Source organism: Lissotriton helveticus, chromosome 7 (genome assembly GCF_964261635.1).
Source record: "Lissotriton helveticus chromosome 7, aLisHel1.1, whole genome shotgun sequence".
Classification (NCBI taxonomy): Eukaryota; Metazoa; Chordata; class Amphibia; order Caudata; family Salamandridae; genus Lissotriton; species Lissotriton helveticus.
In genome coordinates, this window is record NC_136068.1 from 1623643425 (window position 1) to 1623656464 (window position 13040).

A 13040-nucleotide genomic window follows, 5' to 3' on the forward strand; every position below is an offset into this window, starting at 1 on the left:
CTGACCGCTCCACCAAGCAATTGTGCTGAAAGCGTAGAGGGCGGTCTTAGTGACCACCGTGGTCACAAAGCGATTCCCCCTGCCATCCTTATGTGGCGGGGGAAATGGAGATGGCGGAGGGACTGCCACCGCTGGCCCGGCAGTGGCGGTCCTTCCGCCATCATAACGAGCCCCTATCTTTTGTATATTACTCTAACCTTATGATGGATCCTTGTGGTCTTCTACATTGCCCTTTTTGTTGTTACTTTCAATATTTTTGTGATTATTTTTCTCATGGTTATAGAGATGGTGGACGATGGATCAGTTGCTAGACCTGGGTGGAGAGAATGTACCACTCGGTGTGAATTTATGCTTGATGGGACTTGACTAACGCAGGATGCCTATTTTCGTCTCTCTTATATTGGGATGATGCAGTCTACCCAATAAAATATCTTGGTCCTTGAAATTTCATACAATAATCAATAGTGATAATAAATGTGACTTGGACTTTTCTCTCATCTCTTTATTATGTTTAATGGGATGGAATATGTTCTATTACATGGTCTAAGTGGGCTATTATTCAAACACTGGACACATAAATTGAACTCAGAGTTATTTCACCCTACAACGAGTTCAAGACCTGATATTCCATTGAGGCTTATTGAAGCTGGTTCATTTCTTGAAGGTGGGTGAAGAATATGAAATGAGAACAGTAAACCAGAGATCAGGATCCAGAGAGCTTTGAAGAGAGTCTTGAAGAAAAAAGTACTGGAAGAGAGAGAGGTCTTTCAGGATAAACCAGGGTTCTGGCCTCCTTTTACACAGGGTGATTCCTCATCATTAGGAACACAAGGCCTCGTGTTCAGCCTCAGTGTGTTTAGGTAATATTAAGCTCACTGTTCAATTTTGGGCGGTATGCAAGCATAACCTTGAAGGTTTGTTTGGTTTACAATATTTTAGTTAGCTTATGCATTGTGGGAGGTTAACCAATTGAGCATTGGGGTGAGGTTTGGGTAATGCTGCTAGGTATATTCTGGAAGATTTGTGATTTCAACCTTGGGTTAATGCGGACCTCCGCGTGTATTAAAAGAGGTCGCTAAGTTCAGTTTCCTATGGGCACGAATTTCAGTGGACCACTTACGTGTATTCTGAGAGTTCTCCAAACATCAGAAACATTTGCTGTTGATGATGAGCTACTGGGTGCATTCTGAGAGGAGTCTAGGCTCACCCTCATAGATGCATTCTACTAGGCCTACAGAATATAGATCTTCATGGTATCCCATGTCCTGTTGTGCTTGATGGTTCATTGTGGAGTTGACTGGGGAATTCTGGGCATTTAGCAGTTCAATACCAGGGTAAGGTGGGGTCGATGGGAAGCTCCAGGTGCATTTTTGGAGGGCAGTAACTTTGATCTCCGAGAGAATGTCGATCAAGCAGGTTTCGAAGTTCATTCTCAGATGGGCGTTTGGGTGATGTTGATATTTCAGGTACATTGTGAGAGAAATTGAGGTTGTGATGTTAGTATTATGGCTCTCCCAGGTGCATTTTGGGAGCTTTGAAGGAGACAGCCATCTTCCCATTACTCATGTATTGAACTTTGTTTCCACAGTGAGTGCCACAGAACATTGAGGAGATTTGCCGCAGAAAAGCCCAGTCTGAGGGGACCCTTGGCCCCAATGGCCTCAGTATCATTTGCTCAGAAGTTGAGAGCGGTCACTAGAGGCACTGAGAAAACACCAGAGAGGATCATCAAGGACAGGGGAATGTTCTTTAGAAAAGGACTTTTGGAACACCTGGAAAAGGCGTTTTGAAGGGAGAGAAGTCCTTTGCATAGGTAAGTGAAGAGTTATCACTACTTTCATCCTAGACAGAACCAAGCTAAACTCACTGACGCTAAGGGAGCGCTGATGTACAGAGCATTAACACTCTACACTTCAGCCTGAGAGAAGCATCATTGGCTTGTGGTGCTTATTTCACAACTCCTTTCCCATTCACTATCAGGCCATGTCTCAGAAGCAGCGCATACAGTATCCAACAGTACTATCAAGGAGATGGTGGAGAGGACCTGGACCAACCCTTCTGGAACAGCACGATCCTTGCTGGGTGTTGAGTAGTGGAGGCAATTCTTTAACAAGATTTTTCACCATTGTGCTAGGGAAAATAGTATACCAAGAGTGAACACCATCATATCCTGGAGGACCACAGTGTGCCCCAATTTACCTCTGCTATGCAAGGGATGGGCACCATCATGCCATTGACGCCCACAGCCCCCAGTACCTTAAGAATTACTGCCATTTGCCATGACCAGCATTATTTCAGAGGTGGGTACCACAGTGTTATGAATGCTACAATATGCCAAAAATGACCACCATTCGGCCAAGGCAAGTATTACTCCAAAGTAGAGCACAAAAACAAATTGGATCCACACAGTGTAATGATTTCCAGGCAGGTTCCGCAGGAGCGTCAGGAATCCGAAGATTAATCCACAGCCTTCCCCTACGGCCTTCCGACTCTATCAAACACTAGAGTATCGAGAGGCTCACCAGGGGAAAACTGGGAGACAAAACAAGGAAAGGTGGGGAAGAAAAGGCTTGACTGTAATCTTCTGCGTGAAGGTGTAACAACACTGTAAGGACTTCTGGTAGACGTGGGGCTGAAAGAAATATACAAGTTATCTAACAACAGTTACACTACACATATAAATGTCTCTTATAGTCTGTAAACGACCATTACATACCACAAATGTTTTGTCTAAGCCACAGAATAGATGTGCAGGATTTGTAGGAGTTCGGCTTGAGCTATTACTAGTGTAAAAAACAAAGAATGGTGACAACTCTCCTATTACCATGAATATATAGTGATAATGACCTAAAGAGCAAAGCTCTCACTCAGTATGATGTAGAAGGCTCCTGGATGCATGTGTTAATCAAAGGAACATGACAATAATCCGATGCCAACACCACTGCGTTGCATGGAATTCTATGATACAAAACACATGTTTAGGATTCTATAATTTTCTATCACACTTAAAACAAGTATGCAGCGCACAGCGCTGTTACCGTGATTCTTAGTTGTGAAGATGGAAGTCTGCACCCCACTCGAGTCCACGCAAGTATCCCCAAACACGAAATGAGGCTGGCCAAGGAATGAATGATGAAGGGGCTAGCCGGTTTACAGTCAAGTAAATAAATAAGGGAAAACAAATGGGCCACCGCCGGATGGCGGAGAACAAGCCAGGCCGCCGGGCGGTGTACAAAGGGAAAAAGAACCTAATTACCTAAAAGGGACAACACACTACCCGGCCGGACGGCGGAGACCAAGCCCGGCCGTCGGGCGGAGTAAATACGTGAAAGGGAAGGTTGCAGGGACACGCTGCCCGGCCGGACGGCGGAGACCAAGCCCGGCCGTCGGGCGGAGCACCAGTATGAGATAGATCAAGAAACGGGGCACAAGTAACGGGACAGAAGGGGAGCCGTGAACGCGCCAAAAGCACGAAGGACGGTGGTCTACCGACTTCAAACAAAACCAGAAGGACCAACAGGAAGTCAGGCACACAGGTACAGGACGGAACTGCTAAACAACGGAGCTAGACACAAGAACGTAAAGCGTCGCTCCCAGGGCTCTGGTAACATTTATAGTGGATTCCCTTAAAGGGACAGTACGTCGGGAATCTCGGGGCATGACACACAGTATGCCAAGAACTACCACCATTGAGCAAGGTATGCCCATCCATCAAGCCCAGCCAAGAGCAGAGCCCAGACCAGCTCAGTTAAGCGCAGACCAAATCCGGAGCCTCCGTCCATCCCGGAGCCCAGTTCACAGTACCCAGTCCGCACCGGGCAGAGAGACTGGCAGTGTGCAGTGGTCTCTACAGCTGGGCCCAGCTTACACTCATGCCCAGCCCAGCCACAAGCATGGTCCGGCCCAATTCAATGTGACAACAGTAGCCTACATCTTCTCACCCACAGCCAAACCGAAACCCAGACCTGAGCCTAAGACTGATCCTGGGTAAACTCTTTCCCTCCCTCGACCGACCTCGGTCTGTTAACACAGAATGCACAGCAACTTCCGGTACTAGGCGCTGTTTAATTTTCTGGATTTTAACACTAAATTGCATGTCTGCATTTCCATTGTTAAGAGTGATTCAAATGCATTTGTGCTCTGGAGGGCACATATTTTTTGTCTCGGAAGGGGACAGGTTTAGTGACGCTTCCTTCATGGACAAGTTTGTTCTTAAACGCCTGTGGTCAGCAGTGAGGGCAACTGTTCCTGGGTTCCCTTTAGAACCTCAGCCATTCACTCCCCTCTCCGCTGTTTTAGATAACACCAGTGGGGGGATCACTTAGTTTCCAAGATGTATAAGGCATGTGCAGACATAATTCCAATAAAGGATGCAAAAATAAGGGCTGCTTGGGAGGCGGATCTGTGGCACCCTATCACGGATGATCAATGGGCAGTTAAACCAAGGAGGTATCCCTGAATAGTCGTCACAAACTGATTCACTTCAAATGTCTACGTAGAACATATATTACCCCCGAGAGGACACACAGATTTGACCCTGACAGATCCTATTGCTGTTTAAAGTGTAAGGCCCCACACACAGATTTTGCTAATTTCTCCTGGAATTGTGGCAAAATAAAAACTTTCTGGGCCGAAATTTTCCATACACTTGGAGAAATGATAGATCTAGACATTGAGCGCATCTCTGAGGTTGCATTGCTGGGATATGTGACAAATATTCCAAAGTCTGTCTGGAAATTTACCGTCATAGGGTTACTTCTGGCCGAGAGAGATATTGCAATTAGATGGGGGCAAATAACTGCTCTGACACAAAAAGCCTGGCTAAATAGTCTTTCATATTGCAACACCAATATGATCTATACTCCTCCTGCTTCCTACAACGTCCCACCCTAGGGATATTTGGGGCCCGTTTAAACATTATACGGCAGCAGCGCAGTCATAATCTGCCACACAGCTTGAACATTGGTGTAGGCTGGTGAGATAGCAAATTGCATACATGGCACAGAAATGTTATCATTAACCCCTTCGACGCTGATGACGAGCTCAGCTCGTCATGAGGTACACCTCTAGTACGCTCATGACGAGCTGAGCTCGTCATGAACCGCGGGTTTTTTAAAAAGTCAGCGCACAGCGGGAAAATGCACCGCACGCATGCGGTTAATCGTGTCTAAAACGACTTTATTTTGTGAAAACTCACACAGGTTGTTTGAAATGTGGACAGAGGGAGTGTCGCTCACAGAATTTCTGATTGGAAAGATCATTTTGAGCTGATTATTGTGGTAATTAGTATTTCAAAAATGGGATTGTTACTATGAGAAAGAAGCAGTGGCACCAGTAGCACACAAGGCGTCTCTCATGCACCACCACACCCGAGAGCAGGGGTGGGGGGCACTGGCTGGCTTACCTTTAAACTGATTTGAGCCAAGGTAGGCCAAACCACTGCTCTTATTCCATCATGTCTCCCGCTGAATAATTCTGCAATGTGGTACTGGATAGCTTGATTGGCATTTGAATGTCTGGACTTAAGATGTATTTTAAGAACCAAAGCAAAAACAGATGAGGTCTCTCAAGTTGATTCATGGCCGACAAGTAACTTATCCAGCCAAGCTTTCTTATTTGAATTCTGGTACTTTATATATATGTTTGTATTATTAACGGTCAAACCCCACCAGAATACAAAGGGAAAACTAAAAGGACAAGCAACTAACAGTAAACATGGAACAACTAAGAATCAATCATTACCTGCATAAATGTGAAACATTGTTTAATTGAAACAGCAGCATGCAATGTGTTTCTATTTCTATAGTGCTATACAAATGTAGTTGAGGATCCATGGAGTGCAAAACAAAGCAATAATGCTGAAAAAAGACTGTACCAGAGAAACGAGCAGAACAATAACGTCCACAGCAGGGACCTGTAAAAAAAAATCTATAGACTCTGCTACTTTTGCTTTTTTTTTATAAATTCAGTGCTGCTCTGGGATAAGGTGCAGTCTCAAATAATACTCCTGCTATGAAAGACATAGTCATTGACAAAGTCTCATATGAAGACAAGGAGGAAAAGGGGAACTGAGACTAGAAAGAGTGGGGGGAAGGGGATACTGAAAGAGAAAGAATTATGTATAGAAAAAATAAGTGTACAGAAGAGTGGAAAAGAGAGAATGGCATCAAGTGAGGAGGGGCAAAGGATGGGCAAAGAGACAGAGATGGGATGCAGGATTAAAGGGCAAAGGACAGTTGAAGAGCAAATTGTGGATGTGGGAAAGGAGGAATGATTATGATGCTTTGCCTAAATTAGGGACTGTAGAAAGCCTGAATAAATTGCCTGAGCTCTGGACAAGATTTGCACCAACTGCTGCCTGAAAAATGATAAAACTTCTCACACGAACAGCAGATTCGTCCACAGTACTGACTTAGTGACTGCTCTGATGATTCTGGAGACAATTAAAATCACCACCTCACCCACCCAAAACCACGCTGCCCGTACCAGTTTCTGGGGCCATGGGGCATGCATGGGTTATTATGCACCAACTATGGTGGCTGATGCCTTGTCCCGGGGTCTGACCTACTACCGCATTCAGGGTAGCAGAGCAAGCAGTCCAACACTTTTCACGAAGGTAGAGTGGTAAGTAGAGACTCAAAGCTCAACAGTTACAGAATAGCACACAATAATGAGTGACCAATCCAGGGCTTATGTTTTATAAAAGGGAAGTACTTTATTATACCAAGACAAAATTCCACACTAAATAATATCCCAATGGAAGTGCTATATAGAGTCCACCCTGGAGTGACACAGGATCTGCTCAATGGAACCACTGTTAAACCAGCAAGGGATTTCTATGTTAAGTCTACCTAAGGATGAAAGAAGGCCCAAAAAGCTACTACAACAGAACTAAGAGGGTGCTATATTAAGTCCACGCAAGAGGAACAAAGGTGTAACTGATCGGAGGCACTGTTAAACCACCCAGGAGAGGCAAAGTGCTGACCATTGGATGTGCTGGTAAACCACAATGGAAGTGTTAGGTGGAGTCTCCTAAAAACGATAGAAGACCGGTGTATTGGATGCACTGTTAAACCATCAAACAAGCACTGTAGAAAATTCGTCCATGAGTAACAGACGGCAAATACATTGGTGGCGCTTGGGAGTGAGTGGGGGAGGGGAGCAAGGAAGGGTTCTGGCCCATGTTCTTTCTAGTACCCAACAGGGCCATACAGGAAAGATCCACCAGGAAGATGTCTTTAAACTTGTTGCTTGTCGCTCTTAGAGGAAAGGCTAAGAAAGATTATCTGTACCGGACGGGGAAGAATAATAAAGTCATGCTGCTCTAGAGGAAAGAAAAACAAGGGTAGGGTCAATTGCCTTTATCCCTAGTTTTCCCTATTTAATGGCTGCCTACGACATATACCCGGTACTGACTTCATTATTACTTTGCTATCTTTTGTTTTCCATCCCCTAATATCCCATCTGCTTTTCATCAAGACTTCGAATAACTTTTAACACATTTTATTTCTGCCCATATCTTCCTTGTTATTCTCAGGAATTGTAATCTCTATGAAATTAACAAATGATCTGCTCCAGTATATTACTTTATGCTCACTAACTATCCTGTTCATCGCCCCACTCATAGTATGGGGAGCAATAGTGATTAGTTTTTTACTCCTGAGCAATCTCTTTTAAGTTTACCTATTAATCCAGTCACCAAGCCTATCACTCTATCTTTTTTAAATAAATAAATACCTCCCGAGAGGTGTCCTGGTGCTGGGGCGTTGGGAAGATTAAGCGAGCTATTGCCCAGAGTCTCATGGTGCTGGGCTAATATGCTCCCTGCACCGGGGATCGATCCATGAACCCCGTGGTCCGGAGTCAGGCACCCAGGCCGCTGCGCCACACCTCTTCCACTTAAAGGCTGAGAATTCAACCAAACGCACAAGAAATTGAAAAAAGATCACACATGAATGAATGATGTCATTTATAGCGCGCAGCTTTCACTCCAAGGAGCATCATGGCGCTAATACGGAGATATCTGAGATAGGAGAGCAGCCGAGCGGTTGAAAACTAATCAGATGAGTGAAAACACTAGATTGTCTGGGGCTACAAAGATCCAGGTTTTCAAAAGTTTCTAGAAAATAGATTCTGACTGAGTGAGTCCGTGATGGGTGGGTAAGCTGATCCACATCCTATTCTGAAGAAATGTCTTCTCTACCCTGTGTAAATGACCCTCATTAGCATTAAAGTCACTACCATAATTGGATTTCATGCACTATTGCTTTGATGGCTCCTTTAACCTTCAAGATCTATAGAGGAAAAAGGAAGTATTCTTCGTGGGTGTCCACAAATCGTTTTATTTGAAAACAAGAAACCAGAAGATTCGAAAGACTGTGGCCTCATTTAGAGTATGGTAGGCAGCAGGGTTACAGAAGGAATTCTGCTATCCTGGTCACCCACCATATTGAGAGATCTATCCCAACCCTGTTGAGATCTCTGTGTGGGCACTGAAACTTTTCTGAGTGGCCACCATGTTTCAGGTGGCCACTCAGCAAATTCTTTTGTTTTGAACAATGAACCCCAAGGCGTAAGTTTGTTTTTTAAAACCAAAAGATTTGTTAGCCTGTGAGTTTTCTCCCAGGGTTTGGAAGTAATTAAAAAATTTTACTATTTGGGACTCCCAAGGTTTCCCTTGCAGTTTTGAATTAACAAAAAAGTACATGAGACCTCTCCCTTGAAGCGGACGATCTGATGCACTTATGCCGAAAGGCCTCAACTCTGTGGGGCTGTCAGTACAGGGTTTCCACTGTCAGTCTTACTTTAAGCAGAGAAGGCCGATCCTCCGTTTGGTGGACAAAGGTACTCCGCCACATTTGTGGCAGAATACTCTGTTTCCAAAACGCTAAATCAGGCCTTATATTGTACCAAAAAACACATTTCTAAAAACTGGCATACCAACAGGACAGGAAATCGGCCTGTACATCTTTTCATTCAAATCATATTATATCTGACACCATCACAATGCTCTTCTTTTACACGCTCACAGCCTTCTGTGATGGTCACTCTTTTTGATTATAAAGAAAACCATACTCCTTCCTGAAATCATTGCCTATAATCTGTTTAGCCCTGCATTAGTACCCCACTCCAACATCCCTATCAGGGACAATTTAACATTGATGTCTCCCTCCTCGCTGGAGTTAGCTGTTAAATAAAAGAAAATGTCAGACTGTCTGTTGGATCTCATTTCAGCTCTGCTTTTTCAGTGTCCTCAGCCCAGCTTTTTGGCAACACTTCTTACAGTAATGAACGCATCTCTTTCCGCAGGCATGGCACCTTAAATGGAAGAATATGAGTCCATCTCATTTAAGAGACCTTGTTTGGATACAACCTGCTCAGTCAACTACAAACTCTTGTCTTTTCCTCTGGTGCTAAATTCCTGGGGAAATGCATAGCTCCCCAACTTTGCTCTTTCCTAGAAGATATTACCCTTGATGACGGCCAAGCAATCTTTTGCCAGAGCCATAGTGAATGCCTCATTCTATTACTAATTTTCGAGTAAAAGTGCCTACAAGGGATTTTTTTTAACAAGCAAATTGGTTATATTGCAACATCACTTGTGAGTGCCCTAGTAGTGGCATCAAAAACATACATTTTCCACATAAATTAAAATAATCAAAGGCAAATTAATCTAAACAAAGCTCGGTGTATACTTTTTGTTTGAATTTACAATCTGAAATACAGATTTAAGGGTACAAAAATTATCCCATGTACAGGGCTGACAGAAATCAACAATCACATGGAACAATTTGTCCTTGTCATCAATGTAGTAAGCTCATTTCAAATAATTACTTTCATAGAAACTCGCCTATACTTGGGACATAGATTTCCTGTATACAAAATCTTCTTTTTACAAAAGAAAATCGGTCGATGTGTTGGCGTTTCGGTCTTATTTTGTTGTCCATGACTTCAGGAAAGAAAATTCTTATGTTGAACAGAGACCCTTTAATGAGTAGATCAATCAAGAACACTTGTATGTCCAGACTAGTCGCCACGCACAGACGCTGACCACTGACGGTGACACATAGAGATATTGAAGAGGCACGACTCACTATGCCTTTATCTGAACACCGTGCCAACTGGAAACGGCAATGGACAGTTGCAAGCCCAATTACGTCTGTATGACAAGACATACAAGAGTTCTGGATTGTATTATTGCAAAAGCATTTATGTTTGAAAATTCTGATCACTTGAAATATATGTGAACTGTATCCTCAGCATAACAAACAAAAAATAGGAAGAAAAAAAACATTAAGGTTGCTGCAAGATGAGTCCTGACATAGGCCCGGAGCATTAAATCTGTAGGAAACCATGTAAAATAGGATCTACATACATACAGGAAGGATGCAATAAATACTTTATTGTATTCTTGTTTGTGATTTATGTTAGAAGATTCTAGGTATAAGGCTAATCGTCTAAGTGATACGTTTTAGGATTATAATTTGCAAATGTTGGTAGAATGCTGACGGACCATGTTGGTTGGTGTACATTCGTAGGTTTACTCTTACAGACAGTATTAACGCTTTTGTCAACCTCATAAAAAATTAAAAGTGCATAAATAAAAATATATACATAGAGGGACTTTTGGCTAGTCCCTGTGCCCCTTGGTTTGTTCAGCTGGCATTCACATTTTGTTTTTGCCCACAACAGGTACAAGGTATGCAATGGGTAAGTCCACTTAAACTATAGCCTCCCTTGCGTTGAGAGCGAATGACACTTTTCCTGATCACATGTGCGCATTCAAACTATGGCTAAGGCTCCTAGGCTAGTACTTTCATGGCTAATGCTATTTTCTTTCTATTCTTGACCATTTTTTTTGTTTTTTTTATTACTCATGTCTTTTTGTTGAAACTGAATCTCCAGGTTACAGTAATTGAAAGCTAATAGTACAATTATTTTCTCAAATAAGAATTCAGTTCTCCTGGGATGTGCATTAAAGCTAAAAGGGGTTTCGAAATCTCTCCAAATACACTTGTGTGCTAGGAAGCAACCATATTGTTCTGTTGCAAATGCAGCAATATTGGATTTATTTTTAGATTTCAAATATTGATTGCAAGCCTTTGGCACAATGTTTTAGCTGTGGCCTGTTTTCTTTTCTTTTTACTCTTGCAAGAAAAAATATTTCAAAATATGATCACACCAGCTTATCAAGAAAGGCCAGACCTAGTGGCTTTACCAATGTTTGTTTCCAAGGTGATCGGTGATGATTTAATGTTGCAAAGGGACATATATATACATGCTTTGAGAATCAGTATAAGAGACATCTTCAAATTAGTCGAATCTAAAACCAAAGTTTTTTTAGTTCATTTTATTTTGTTACAGTTTGTGTAGCCAGGCGCACTGTTCTAGAACTATATATGACAAGCAAGTTTTTGTTCAAAGCATTTCTTCAGGATTAACCAGGTTTGCAATTTCTTTCAGAAGGGGAAATGGGTGGCATGTCTCAGATCGCTCTAATGGTAGGCTACTCCTGAAAGTAAATGCTTGAATCAAAACGTTTTGCAGTGGTGGCTCGCAGAGTGAGTGCTGCGGGGCGGTGGGGTGGGGCGGGGGAGTGGCAGTGTGGTGGGTAGTAGACCCGGACATACGACGGACAGGGGTAAAGCCGAGTTGGCGATGCAGCGAGCGCAAGGTAAATAGTTTTATTTATTTAATTACTTACTTTACTCCTGTCCGTCGTATGTCCAAATCCACCACCCCCATCCTGCCCCTTCCCCACCCGCCCCACTGCCCCGCAGCACTCCCTCTGTGAGCCACTACTGATATTCTGGCTTCCAAATTTGATGCTCTAGCACCAGTGTCCAGAACATTAATTTAGGGCCTGACTTTAGAGTGCTATCAGGTATGTTTTTGAAGCCACTTGACCTGGCTGGATGTTTCTCTGGAGGGAATGGGCTGCTATGGACAGCAGAGGTTGGTTCTGTTTCTTTCATAGGTTGGAATAAGATTCTTGTGCTTCTTTCACAGACTGGAATAGGAGTGGCTGAGAAGATTCCAAACACTACGACACAGCGGGGGAGAACGGACCTCCTCATGCAAATGGCAGTCAGCAGGGAGTGCTTCCACTCATAGATTTACTAAGTATTGAAGGACACCAGTGCAGAGGTACTCCGTGTGACAAGGGAAGCTGTTTCTGATCTGGGACCCGCAGTGGCAAAAAAGGCTGACACATCCAAGAAGAGAGGTTGTGTACCCCAGTGGAGGACTGTTGATTCGACATCGCGCTTTGCTTGCCTGAAAATACTTCGAGGTGGGATTTTGAAGTCTTGAGAAAAGATAACAAAAGACTGTGTACACCATTTATTTATCAAATACATGTAAGAAATGCAACACATTTTCACAAAAAGTAAAGGGTGCCATACTAACGTACAATACATTGTCAATTTATGTGTTTTATGAACTTTATTCAAAATACTGAGACTTTCCTCTTACTAAAAAGGAAGGGAATGGACCTTTTACTACTCATCACACATTGAGGTGTGGTCTGCTTCCAATCCTGAATTCAACTCACTTTCAAAAATGTTATGAGGTTCTTGACGTAACATGCTACACAAATGGAAGTTAAAATAGTGTATTTATTATGCAACTAAGTGCTCTGCATCTTCAAAGCAACTGATTTCTCCTACTGACTTTTCTCACATTCTAACTTCAACATTCCACATTCTATTGATGTGTTTACTTCCATTGTATCATCTTTACACATCTTCCTCCTTTTAAATACAGATTAAAAACCCTTATAAATATCACATTGAAAAAATACAATCATTGCATTTACACATTTTAAACTAGTGAAAGTCACTATATAGCCTATGGGGGAGACAGTATCCTAATTGATTAATCTCAAAGATAACCACCTAGCTTCATGGGGGGCTTAAGTAATCCCTTTGGTATTCTAGTCAATTCATTAGTGGAAGGCAGAGGAATTGAATTTAAATCAAATTCACTATCTTCTTATCGCAGGTTTTCTTCCCCACGCCTTGACTGTTCTCCACTTCTTT

General features: G+C 42.9%; 1 protein-coding gene across 1 annotated transcript in view; it reads left to right on the top strand.

The window, feature by feature from the left end:
• Positions 1-1604: 1604 nt before the first annotated feature.
• Positions 1605-13040, top strand: part of SYT3 (synaptotagmin 3) — a 384737-nt gene continuing 373301 nt past the window's right edge. Inside the window, exons 1-2 of the mRNA XM_078655302.1 lie at positions 1605-1813; positions 12010-12292. The gene's annotated coding sequence lies outside the window, so the exon portion shown is untranslated. The remainder of the gene's footprint in view (positions 1814-12009; positions 12293-13040) is intronic.